Source organism: Platalea leucorodia, assembly GCF_965183815.1.
Source record: "Platalea leucorodia genome assembly, chromosome: Z".
Lineage (NCBI taxonomy): Eukaryota > Metazoa > Chordata > Aves > Pelecaniformes > Threskiornithidae > Platalea > Platalea leucorodia.
The window spans coordinates 79,221,515-79,235,178 of record NC_138858.1 but is presented as its reverse complement, the minus strand read 5'-3'; positions in this window follow the sequence as shown (position 1 = coordinate 79,235,178).

Sequence of the window (13,664 nt, the reverse complement as noted above, 5' to 3'; positions counted from 1 at the left end):
CTCTGTGGCTGCTGCTGCAGAAGAAGGGTCACAGCTAGTGAACAATGAGCAAGATAATGAACGATTAACAGCATATTAGTCATTCCATTAGGCACGCACCTTCTACAGGATGTGTAACTAAAACAACATTAATTTTACAATTAGCCACGAAAGGACTGTCATCTTTGCACTTCTGAATTTCTGACATGATCTGGTAAAGGATACCCAAGCCAGCTAGCTTCTCCTTTTCTTTTTTTTTTTTTTTTTTCTTTTCTGCTTCACTGTTACCATTCAACGTGTGCTTTTAATTCAGCTACAATACGAGCTAATCATCCAAATAATAATGCTGTTAATGTTAACTAGACTGTTCATTTCTGAAATATTAGATACTATTCATTTCTTCTGTGCATTGGACAGCGGTTTGCTAAGAGGTTTTGGGAAAAAAAGCACAAAGTTGATGGCTGTTATTTCTGGCCATGGTTGTAATAGTGGTGAGAATTTTATTTTATTGTTGTAAGGCTTCTGTTCTAAAGAATGTCTCTCTATATACTTTGTACTGCAACAAAACAAGCTTTAACTTCAGGTTCTCAAAAAGCCAATGGACTTGATCAAGAGCAATGTTGTTGTTTGTCTGATACAAGAGCGTTCTGGCCCAGATCTTGATAAAAGAATTATTGAAACTGTCACTGCACAAAAACAGGGAAAGAGAGCATGCCTTCTCATCTCATCTGTTCGTTTGTTACTAGCCGTCGTGGGCTAGCAGGGAAGGAAGATGCAACAACAACCAAATACAGCTCAGGCAGTTGAAAATGACCCATGTTGAAATAGTAACTTATGTTACCCTCTTTCTACTATGCATATTCTAGTTTTTAATATGCTCCCAAGACATCATGCTGTTAAATTATAACGGGATAGGGCTGTTACCATTGATTAAATTCAACCACTGTTAAATTCTCAGTGACACCAAAAGGACTTTTATGGGATTATGCCAGACTTACAGTAACGCAGACGACAGCAGAACCTTCCACCCCGTTCTTGGTTACCAAAAGGCCATCTCCCATTTTTAAAGGCACAAGGAGATTGAACCTCTTAATCCACTTGCAAACTGAACTGCACTGAACTTTACAAAATGAGCATTACAAGGAGAAGTAAAATGAAATACTCATTCCAAAGAATAAAAATAAATCCTTCCCAGAGCATTGCATTGCAATTCCATCAGGAAGAACACGTAACCCCCCTGAAGTGAGCATGTGCATAGGAAATAGGCTTGCCTTAGTATTCCAAGACATGCTAGATATTTTTAATTGTGAGCAGAATTTTCACAAGCAATAGCGACTCGAAGACATCCCAGGCTTAGGTTGCCCAGTTTGAGATACAGCAGTGCAGCATGAATTTTGAACCCGACCCTTTCAAAACCAGGAATTACTAACCAAAACTCAGTCTCTCAGATTCCATCAGATTTGCCTCCACTTTGTGAGTGGTGGTTTAATGAGTGGTTTTTCTTTGGTCGCTTTTGAAAATGACTGTCCACGTTTCAAAATTAACTTGCATTTCTGGTTCTAGCTTTTGTCCTTTGAGACGTTTCTAACATGCAGTTTTCTTCTCACTGCAAGGTGCGTCAGACTTGCCTCTGAATTCATGGACAGGAAAACTTGCCTAAGCAATGCATGCTGCTGTTAAATAAGCAGCACAAGATCAGGCACATTACAGCTAGTTGCAATTTGGGATCTGTATGTGAGGGAAGCTTCATGAAATCAATACACTATGGATTATTTAAACATGAAAAAAACATCTGTGTGAACTGTGATCCAGCTGATACTAACGTGATCTATCCTGTTACTTCCAGGTCGCAACTCAGTGATTTAACAATTGTTTTTCTCTTTCAGTCTCTTCTGTTAAAACATGAATTTAAATGCAGTTTTGTATAGTTTTTCTGTTTGACATCACCTTAACTTCCATGTCTCCAGTTATTTTTCATCCTCCTTGTGTGCTTCAGAGCCCTGAAACCTGCATCTGTGTCAACAGTCTATCATCTTACTTTGTGCAAACATCCAAAACAAATTTTCCATGCCTACTGGGATGATGCCTGAAGGTTTTTTTTGAGCAGCAGCACACAGTGGCTGTAGCCTCCTATACACCCACGTAGTATGACTCCGTTGCAAACCAGAAAGCAGTGCAGGGGTTTCTCCCTTTCTCAGTTTGCAGGGAAATGACCAGTGAAAACAGAGCAGAAGAAAACACTCATTGGCCAAGACCCAAGCCCTGCTTCAGACAACCTCCTGGGGTGGGCTGGCTTTCAGTCTGTCCCGCATGCTGCTCAGAAAAAGCCTGAAGGATAATACCTGCTTTCAAAATACCTCCACAGCTGGCTCATTCCAGGCGTTGTACCTACAAGGAGAAATATATATATATATACACACACACACACATATAAAATTTTGTTGGTACTCAGTGCAGAGCCAGAAAATGGTCCTTCTTCATACCTGATAGAAGAAACTTAATCTTCACCAATCCTCAACTGTCATAAGGCTAAATTTATTGTTGAGGGGAGGCAGGAGAGCTAGCAGTGTTTCTGCTTGTTGATCCTGCTGGAGATGAGAAAGATGAAATGGCTCAGCCGTGCTCCGTATGTGACACAGACGATGTTTGTGTGGACCTAAGGGGACGTTTCATGGCTGCTGTGACAACTGCAGGAGCTTTGGCAATGTCTGCTCTTGGCAAGGACAATTGTTTTCTAGTGCAGGCTCCAGCTACAGTCAGGAGGTCTATCCGTTTTTGGGGACTTCTTTGGGGGAGAGGTTACTATTGTGGGGGTGGTGCTTTGAACTTGTGGCGGGAGCTTCTAGATGACTTCTTTTTTAAAAGTAGGGTTTGTGCTGCCTTAGGGATTCAAGTGAGTTGTGTAATGAGTTACCTAACATCACGTAATACATAATTAATGCAGCCTTAATGACTGTTTTCCCTCACAGAGGTGTGTTATGGAATGTGCAAATTTTTCATACACCTGAATGCCCAGAATCTTTCAGAGCTCTTCCTTTAAATTTCATTTTCACCTAGCTGTTTTACACACTCTTACTTCCTGAGGACAGGATTACAATTGTCAAATGACAGTTGGATTTAGCTAGGAAACACATATAACCCCTCCGACTGCAGATACAGAGATATTTCAAATATTTGTAACTCATTTGAAACAATCAATAAAGCAATGGTGTTACGAGGGTGAAAAGAAGTCTTCTGTGTGGGATTCATGTTGCATTCCCTTTTGTTATAAATAACTGGATGACAAACATGTAAGTAAATTTATATTCACAGTAGCTCATTTGGGGGTCAATATTATGTTTATTTTGCATTTTTCCCTTTTTAATCTGAATACAATAAATCAATATGATGCCTAGAGACTTAAATGCAGAGCAACACGGGATTTCTGGCACTGCCCTGCCAACATTAACTGCTCTCATCTCGATGAGGTGACTAGTAGTGTTACTCTTCATTTTTATCCAAACCGCTGCTGTCAGTGTTTCCATATTTGTCTTAATGAGAAGGGTAGAGTATCTGTTTGTGGTTTAATGGAGGGTGAAGCAGTGTCTGAATTCAATTTATTTCATTTTTTCTTCGATGACATTTTTTCTGTGGCAAGTCTGAAAATCAAGGACATCTTTTTGAAAGTGCTCGGAATCCAATATCTTTGACTTCAGTAATAGCCAAGTGACCCTTCGGAACCTGTGTGCCTTAAATGACTAAGTGAAGGTGTGAGTTCTTTTGGCTTTTTTTTAGAGAGAGGAAAAAAACCCCTGTTTTCTGAATCCTCCGGAAAATCCGACTTATTCAAGGAAGTTTCATTATGAATGTGAAGATTTTCTGCTTACCATTCTTTCAGACGCTTGTTAAGCCAGACCGACAATGCTCTTATTTCTGGTTTAAGACAGCTGATTGAAATAAGATCATGTGAAATTTTGGCCTCAATCTTCAATATGTTTTGCATACGAGAATATTAATTTGGGGGAGGAACAGAATGCATTTACACAGTTCCATTATGGCTTTTTGTTCAACACACAGATCCTCTCCTTCCCCTTCTCTTGCCTTAAGTATTAAAGTAAACCATCTGCTTTGGAAATACAGCTCAAATGTAACTATTTCTGCTATTTTGCTTAACTTTTTTGCATGAGTTGAAAAGATCAGTTGTAATTTGCTTTATAGCATTCTTTGTGATTGTGGGACTGAAGAAAGACCACAGGAATTTCTTCCACCAATAGCAAGTATTTAGAACAGTGGTATAAAGACTCACTGGCAATACTGATGTTTTCCTTTATATATAACTTTATTAAACCTATACTTTACCTAGCAGGCTTTCAGTTCAATTACAGCAATTGTTTTTCAGCAGGCTAATCTTTCTGTAAAACTAGACAACAAAAGTAACCACTTAGAAAACTGAGTGTTCCACGTACACGTGCAGTACTCTCATAGCTGCTTGCATCTTGAGAAGGTCTGGAAGGGCTCCATCTTTGTTCAGCGTGCTTACAAGAAACTTAATCTTTCAGGACAAGGAATTCATGTGAACCATTAAATTACAAAATGACCCTTCAGAAATCAGAGCAAGTTCATTTAGGCCACATCACAGGCAAAGTATCATGGTCCAGTGTTTTCTTTGCATGGCTGTATTATTTATAGGTTGGATTACCTTGAACAGTTCCAAAAACCACAGGTTTCCTTGGGCATATTACAGTAAGGCAAGGAAGTCACTGAGCGAGAAAGAATAGAGAGACACAATCTGAGCAGCTAAAAAAAAGATGGACAAGGTCATCCTTCTGGGGCAATTCTTGGAATCGCCTAGACAATACAGACAGAAAGTGTGGGCTGGGGAATTTGCAGTAGAGAAAGACTTCAGGTTTGTAGAAGGACAAAGCAGTCAATTCTTTGTAAAAACTTTCCATGTCATCTCCCACTTACCTTTACTCAATTTCAAACGAAATGCAAAATTTTTCTCCTGTGGCTCTCTGATACTGCCTAACACAAGGGTACCTCTTTTCCAGAAAGTAAGAAGGAAAATTCATGAGCCTCAGAAACAGCAAGTAACTATGTTCTCCTAGAAGAGAGGCTTAAAAAGAGTGCAGTGACGCTGCTGAAAGATTGTGTGGCAGATATGTTTCTGTGCAGGTAAGCGTCAGAGCCCAATACTCTCTGACCAGGTTCATTTAGATACTCCACGCATGGAGGGTGTCATGTTTACCAAATTTACTTATCTGAAGATGTTTGATGTTACATGGGATTTCTGATTTAGCAGAGCGATACAAGAGATAGAGAAAATGCAACAGAAATGTAAGTTACACTTAACAAAATATAGCAATTGCAATGCAGTACCGCTGTGATTCCCATTACTTGTCTCTATGATATGCTTACTGCCAGGACACTGGGTGTTCCCAGTCACTGGGAAGGAATACGTGGTTTGAAGCCAGCTCAAGGCCATCGCTGTCTTCAAAATCCTTTTGTTCGTTGTTTAGTTTTCATACTCTGTGTTGGTCTGAGCGACTTATTCACTCCCCCTATGTTGGTCTGCCTGACTCTGGGAGACACTCACACTCTTTCAACGAGCTCAAGGACAAACCTTTACGCCACCGCTTAATCCACTCAGCTTTTGATAGCTGTTTACTTAAAACAAAGGCCACCCTCCGGTGGCCCCCTTTGTGCTGAGATGAAGTCAGCTTCCTTTCAAAGAGCTGTGGTCAGTCACACCCTGCATTATTCCCTGAGCTTCATGAGCACATCACCCTTGTCCGTCTCCATTGAGTCTCCTTCCATTTTAGAGGTCTATTGGTCAGTCACAGTGAGCGGAGTCCAGTGAGTGACAGAGCACTTTGGGGGTAATACTCTGTTACTCATTCCTCTGCAGAGCTTAATGGGGATATTGGAGAGAACCTGAGGCCAGATGGCCAGAGAGAGAAGACTGAGATGGGAATTGCTATGCTGACAAGGAGCTGGTGGTTGCTTCAAAATTTTAAGGAGGAGGCTATAGCAAAGAGTTGCCTATGGATGCTGGCAACCAGCCTGGGGAATAGCCGGTGAAATCTGAGCCAAAATTCGAGAGGAAGGGACCAAAATGGACACAGAATGAAAAAGCACACATGGGCAGAAAAGCGGGCTGCAGCTTTGCTCTTGGTGCAGGTGGTCTAGGAGTTAATGGGAAGCCCAGGCTGTGAAAAGATTCACAGTGTGATAAAGAACATAGACCAAAGCTGGAGGGAGCTCTGTTATTTACCTGCTTTGACAGCAACCATGAAATTTGGAACTGGGCATCCCCAGCCTACTATTCAGCTGCACTCTCTAGTGTTAAGGTTTTTTTTTTTTTTTTCTTTGAAACACACCTCAAGAACCGTCATCACAAAGATGCTTGCGTTGTTGTTTCTCGTTTCTGCCAAGCTTCATCAAATCTTTCTTCATGTGCACAGGTGATTTGTGCCTGTCTAAGAGCCCATGTGCTCTGGAGCACATTTGAAGGTCTGCTTGATAGAGCACAAAACAGCTGGATTAATTACTTTTGCTAATTTCCATCAAAAGTTTCTCTAGGGGAAAGGGACTGCTTGCATTTGTGTAAACATTTTGAGGATGGAAGCCATTTATCTAATTAGTTTGCAAGCTGCCCTCAGCCTGCCACAGATTATGAGATCCTGGCACTGGATCTCAGTGAGCTCTCAACTGAAATGGTGCTTTAGTCAATGTTGCACAGTTTGTCTAAAGCCTTTCATTGTACCTATCTCTCGGTCATTTCTTAAATCTGTACAATGCAGAGATTTTTGCTTTTATGTTTTCTTTCTCACAGCTTTTCTGTATCCTAAGGAGCTCTGCTTTACTAAAGGTAGAGTTCTCTTCTAGCTCTTGCGGGTCTTGTAGAAAACTCTTTCATCTGTGATGCCAAAAAACAGGAAGGCATTTCATCATCAAAAAGTCTGTACTCTTGTTGATTTTGTTCTGGTAAAGTTTCAGCTAAAGTTCTTGGTCCCTCTAGGGTATTGCATTTACAGAACTGTGCGTCCCTAAATGTCGAGTCCGAAGTAGCGGCAATATGAATAGCCATCTGCAACAGAAGACTCAGCTGGGACTGTTAATCCCACAAACCCAGAATGGAATGCAAGCAAATAAGAACAGTTTTGCTGTGTCAGACCAAATAGTCATTTAACCCTGTCATTCATTATCCTGTCTCCAAAGGAGACAAACAGATGCAAAGAGAACAACTGAAGAGCAGAGCAAACATAGACTGCTGCTATCCTATATTTTTTTCCTTCATCCAATGGTTTGCACGTCAAGCATCTCCTCAGTCAGTTAGGATGCTTTTTTTTTATTAAACAAAAAATCAGCAGGGTTCTTTTAAAAATTATTGTGTGCAAAACCCCCGTACACAGAGAAAGCATCCTAGAATGAAACTTCACCTGAGGGAAAAAACTGAAAATAGGTGCAAACAACTTTGAGAAGGCATATCCTGTTCAAGCCATGATACTGAAAGCACTGATGGCTACTGATTTTTTCCATGGCCTGTCCTTTGAAAGCAAAAGACAATTCCAGCAAGAACTGAGACTCACGAGACTTTCAGAAAGCCAGCTCTACAGCAAAGAACGAGGGAACCTGTGCCTGACTGTCACTCTGGCAACCTCAGGTCATCAGAGGTTCACGGACTGGAAACCGGGGGCCTGAGGCACTCTACCTCTGAAACACTGCTCCGGTGTATTATACACTTCTGTGACCAACAACTCTAGGGTAGATCCATGCGGTGGATGGATTCCTCAAAATTAAGATCACGTATCCTGGGAGCTCTGGGGTCGGGCACCGGAGAGACCAAGGTCAAAAGTCACACTTTGAAACATAGCTCCCACCAGTATCAAAATAAAATAAAAATCTTGCATATATATGTATTTTACTTTATGCATAAGCTTCTTTAACTCTGAGCTGACTGCGACCTAAACATTTGTTGCCAGATTGTGTGTAGTGATAACCTGTGTATGTCCATGCACGTGTTAAATCCTGTGCTTGTCAGGAGCAACAAAAATGGATAACCAGTGTCTGCAAAGTTAAACATTAATATCAAAGTTTCCAGGACCTGAAAAGATGCCTGTGCATGAAAGGCTTTGGGAGGAGGAGGGAAGAAACATTAAAAAACTACTCATCCTTGTCCATTATTCCACTTGAGTGAACAGCTCCTTGCTGTGCAATTACAGTGTATATATAACAAAACTATCAGCAAGTGTATTCAAGATTAAAAGGTTAATTTACTTCACTTTAACAGCTATGTTCCTTCCTTCCTGCACTGCTGCTGTGGGAATTGGGCGCATTGTCACCAGTTACTGATACGGTAGAGTAATATATTATTGCAAGTGGATTCTGTCCAACCATGCAGACTATGCGTTGCATGCACCATTCTCTGTGAGATAAATTGGGTTCTCATTGCAATTTTAAGCAACTTCTAGTAGTAAAAATAATAACAACAACAAAATTCTGGTCACCATTTTGTATTTGAATGAACTCTCTGTCAACATTGTTATCAATCCTGGTCAATTACCTAATGTTTCTCATATTTCTGCATGGAATTATGAAGTAAATCAAGACAAATAAGACCAATGCACCTTGTCTTGAGCTTCCAAAGAAGTTAAAGGAGAAAGACTTCAATGCATTAGAACAAAAGCAGAACGAGAGGAAAGCTGACTGGTTTTCAAAGCCCCAGACTCTACTAAAAAAAAAAAATCAGGTGACTAACTTTTGTACTCCCACTTTTCTAGAGAGATAAAAGGTACAAATACGGATAAAGGAAGATGAGGAGGCTGGAGTCAGTAATCCACAGTTAGTGTGTCTAACTTAATACACAGAACAAGTTATATAGGATCATTAAAGATATAGGCAGTTGTTTTTCCCTTTGAAATGTCTTTAACTTCTGTGACTTTTTTCATTGCTGTCTTTTTTTTGTCTTTTTTTTTAAATTTTTTTTATTAGAAACAAAATTCTAACTCTGGGGATTTTTTTCAGGACTTTAGGAGAGCAGACTTTGGCCTCTTCATGGATCTGCTTGATAGGGCCTTAGAAGGAAGAGAGGTCCAAAAAAGCTGGTTGGTACTTGAGGAACACCTCCTCTAAGCTCAAGAACACTCCATCCCAACAGGCAGGAAGTCAAGCAAAGATGCCAGGATGCCAGCATGGATGAGCAAGGAGCTCCTGGCTAAACTCAGACATAATAAGACAGTACACAGAAGACGGAAGCAGGGACAGGCAACCTGGGAGGAATACAGAGACATTGTCCAAGCACATAGAGATGGGGATAGGAAAGCCAAAACCATCTGGAGCTGAATCTGGAAGCAGATGTCAAGAGCAACAAGAGAGGCTTCTATAAGTACATAAGAGGCCAAAAGAAAACTAGGGAAAATGTGGACGCATTGCTGAACGGCACAAGCATGCTGGTGACATAGGACATGGAAAAGGCTGAGTCTTTGCCTCAGTCTTTACTAGTAAGATTGATGTCCAGGAATCACAGGCCCCAGATATGAGAGGGAAAGTCTGGAGCAAGGAAGACTTACCCCTGGTGGAAGAGGATCAGGCCAGGGAATACTTAAGCAAAGCGGACACACATATGGTCATGGACCCTGATGGGATGCGCCCACGAGTGCTGAGGGAGCTGGCGTTACAAGGTCACTCTCAATCATCCTTGAAAAATCATGGTGATCAGGAGAGCAGCCTGAGGACCGAAGGAAAGCAAATGCCACTCCTGTCTTCTAAATGGCCAAGAAGGAGAACCCAGGGAACTGTGGGCCAGACAGCTTCCCCTCCGTCCTAGCGCTGTTCAACATTTTCATTAATGATCTGAATGATGAGGCAGCATACCCTCAGAAAGTTTGCTGATGGCACAAAACTCGAGGAGTGGCTGATATCACTGGAGGATTGTGCAGCCATCCAGAGGGACCTCAACAGGCTGGAGAAACGGCCCAACAGGAACCTCATGAAGTAGAACAAAGGGAAGTGTCAAGTCCTGCACCTGGGGAGGAACAAGCCCAGGCGCCAATAAATGCTGGAGACCACTTGGCTGGGAAGCAGCTGTGCAGAAAAGGGCCTGGGGGTCCTGGTAGACACCAAGCTGAACATGAGCCAGGAAGGTGCCCTTGCCGCAAAGAAGGCTAACGGTATGCTGGGCTGCGTTAGGCAATGTCTTGCCAGCAGGTCAAGGGAGGTGATCCTTCCCCTCTGCTCAGCATTGGTGAGGCCACACCTGGAGTGCTGCATCCAGTCCCGGGCTCCCCAGTACAAGAAAGACGTGGACATACTGGAGAAGGTCCCACAAAAGGTCACAAGGATGATGAAGGGACTGGAGATCTCTCCCATGAGGAAAGGCTGAGAGAGCTGGGGCTGTTTAGCCTGGAGAAGAAAAGGCTCAGGGGAGATCTTATCAATTCTTAGGTCTTTTCCACATGAACGATTCTATGATTCGATAAATATCTGAAAGCAGGGTGCAAGGAGGGCAGAGCTCTTTTCAGTCGTGCCCAGTGAGGCAATGGACACAAACTGAAACACAAGAGGTTCCTCCATAAAGAAAAACTTCTTCTACTGTGAGTGTGACCAAGCACTGGCACAGATTGCCCAGGGAGGTTGTGGAGTCTCCATCCTTGGAGATATTCAATGGCTTTCTGACACGACACATTGAAAGGGAGAGGGCAGCCCATTTGCTTCAATGTCTTATATCCTTTCTAAGACTTCAAAAACATGATTTGAAAGGGATTTTAGTTTATCACTCAAGCTCTCCTTACACTTCCAAGCATTTTACCAAGCCTCTGCAGAGATGCTTTTAACTAGCAGCACTGCCCATAACTACTGCCAGTTGAATTTGGCCGGGATTTTAAAACTTAAATGTGAGTATGGAATCTTGAAGTTTCTTGTGCTTGACTTAATAACCCTTTTCCTGTGGCAGCACAGGAGTCTCAGGGTCAAGAATGCAGTAGTTAGGATCTAAATCTTCAATTTCACCTTGTCTGACCGGTTTGGCCTCTTGGCTTTGGATGAATTGCTTTTTGTGCTGACTGGAACAGAGCAATTGAATCAAGCATCACAGGCTGTTTTTCCTTAACCTCCCATTCACAGAAGAGTCTTTGTAGAGCAATGTCACTGCCACCTAGCAACTACTGGGTTCTTGTTTAAGTCCTTAAGCAAGATTTAAACAAAGTATTTCTAATTAGTAACTACAGTTGCAAGAACTAAGAACTCTATTGGAACCCTATTTTCTCCATACAGTGTTTTGGTTCTTGATCCAAACTTTACTTACACGGGCCAGATTGTATCTGGGACTAGGTTTTTGAATGTGCTCGCATTTCAGTACGTCAGTCTCTCTTTTTTACTGAGGGACTTGGGTATTTATACAGAAGTAAAGCTCTCCTGCTGGCTACAGCCCAGAAGAATGTTTGACAAAAATCTGTCCTTCAACACCATTTCCTGAAACCTTTCCTACCTCTGAAATCAATGAGAGCTTTGCATGTTGATTTTAGTCAGTCCAGATTTCAAAGCATTTCTTCCAGGACCTGCATGTAAGTGAACTTGGCTGTTACTGTGCTTTCAAGGCAAAACTGGACATCGGTGAACAAACCAGCTTGTTGATCACCCTGAGTTGAGACTGTCAAGGAACAAGGTCCTAATTCTGCAATCAAGGGAAATCTTTGTCTTACCATTGTTGTTCTTACAGAAAAGCCTCTGGGTGGGTTCCTGATGTGAAAGAGAGTACTGATGCAAAGTAGGTTTTACACCCCATTCTTCAGGGGTGTTGCTTTGAGAGTCTGCTAATTAACAAAATACAGGCAGATTTTCTACGGCTGTCACTGATTCTGTCCTCTCTTCCTTAAGAATAATTGGAAAGCTCTGAACACAAAGAGAGGCATTTTTATGATCACCGTTGTTGGATGTTGATCCCATTTCAGAAGATGGACATTGGGAAGAAACAAACTCAAAATATAAGCATTTTAATTGCCTGAAATTCCTTAAGCTTGCCTTATCTGTGCTTTCTGTGCAGCAATCTTTGGTTCCTGTCATAACAAATGCTTTGTCAGATGCACTTGTCTTGAGATAACACCGTGACATCATCATGGTTTTCTCCATATGGGAATGCTCTCAGGGAGAGGAAAGTTGAGCGGTTTGAAAGTGATAAGCTAATAAGAACCCACCATGACTCTCTTTAGGCTTGTTAATTTCTGTGAACATGATGTGTCTTCATTCTTGGGGGGGAGGGCTGGAGATTTAGATAGAATCCTGCAGCATTCACTTGCATTGTCACGGCACATACTCTGTGTCTCGGAGAGCAGAACTTCCCAGTCTCTCTTCATCACCTACTCCCAGGGAAGGCATACTATGAAGAAAGATGCTGCTCATTGTCCTGCATTGGATAGTGAGACAGAATAAATACTATTGATTTGAGATCAAACTTCAGAAGAAATTCTTCAGGAGTTGAAAAAGAATTTAGCCAGAAACATCTGCTATGCATCCAGTGACAAAGAGTTTTTCTCCAGCATGGCTTAATTGCTGGGGCAATAACTGCCAAGGGGAACAGAGACAGATCAGGTGCAATTGAGTGTCACTCCCATTTGTTACACAAGCAGTTTTAAGAGGGGCGAAACCTGACCGTGCAACTCTGCAGGAACTAGGTACTGATGGGCACGGCTCTAACTGAATCTCTGCTTCAGATGACTTGAATAATAAACAACACTGAATTTCTCATTGTGTGTGAATACAGTGGTCTCCATCTCAGAAATCTCCTGAAGAAATTATCCATATATTAACAAGTCATAAGTGAGTCTCATTTCCCCTCAATGCTCATTTTCAAAGCAGTAAACTGCAACTGGAACGGAGAGAAGAGAAGAGAAGAGAAGAGAAGAGAAGAGAAGAGAAGAGAAGAGAAGAGAAGAGAAGAGAAGAGAAGAGAAGAGAAGAGAAGAGAAGAGAAGAGAAGAGAAGAGAAGAGAAGAGAAGAGAAGAGAAGAGAAGAGAAGAGAAGAATTCAGCTGGAAGGGACCTATAACAGTCACCTTATCCAACTGCCTGGCCACTTCAGGGCTTACCAAAAGTTAAAGCATGTAATTAAGGGCATTGTCCAAATGCCCCTTGAACACTGACAGGCTTGGGGCAGTGACCACCTCTCCAGGAAGCCTCTTCTCAGTAAAGAAGAACCTCCTTCTCGGTAAAGAAATGTTTCCTAATGTCAAGTCTGACGCAGCTCTGAGCCACTCCTGCGCATCCTGTCACAGGATCCCAGGGAGAAGAGATCAGCACCTCCCTCTCCACTTCCCCTCCCCAGGAAGCTATAGAGAGCAAGGAGGTCGCCCCTCAGCCTCCTTTTCTCCAAACTGGACAAAGCCAAAGTCCTCAGCCGCTCCTCATAGGACATGCCTTCCAGCCCCTCCACCAGCTTTGTTGCCCTCCTCTGGACGCATTTGAGTACCTTCTCATCCTTCTTAAATTGTGCGGCCCAGAACTGCACACAGTATTCAAGGTGAGATCGCACCAATGCTGAACACATTGGGATAATCACCTCTTTTGACTGGCTGGTTCTACTGTGGTTGATGCACCCCAGGATGTGGTTTGCCCTCTTGGCTGCCGGGGCATGCTGCTGACTCATATTGAGCCTGCTGTTGACCAGCACCCCCAGATCCCTTTCTGTGGGGTTGCTCTCCAGCCACTCC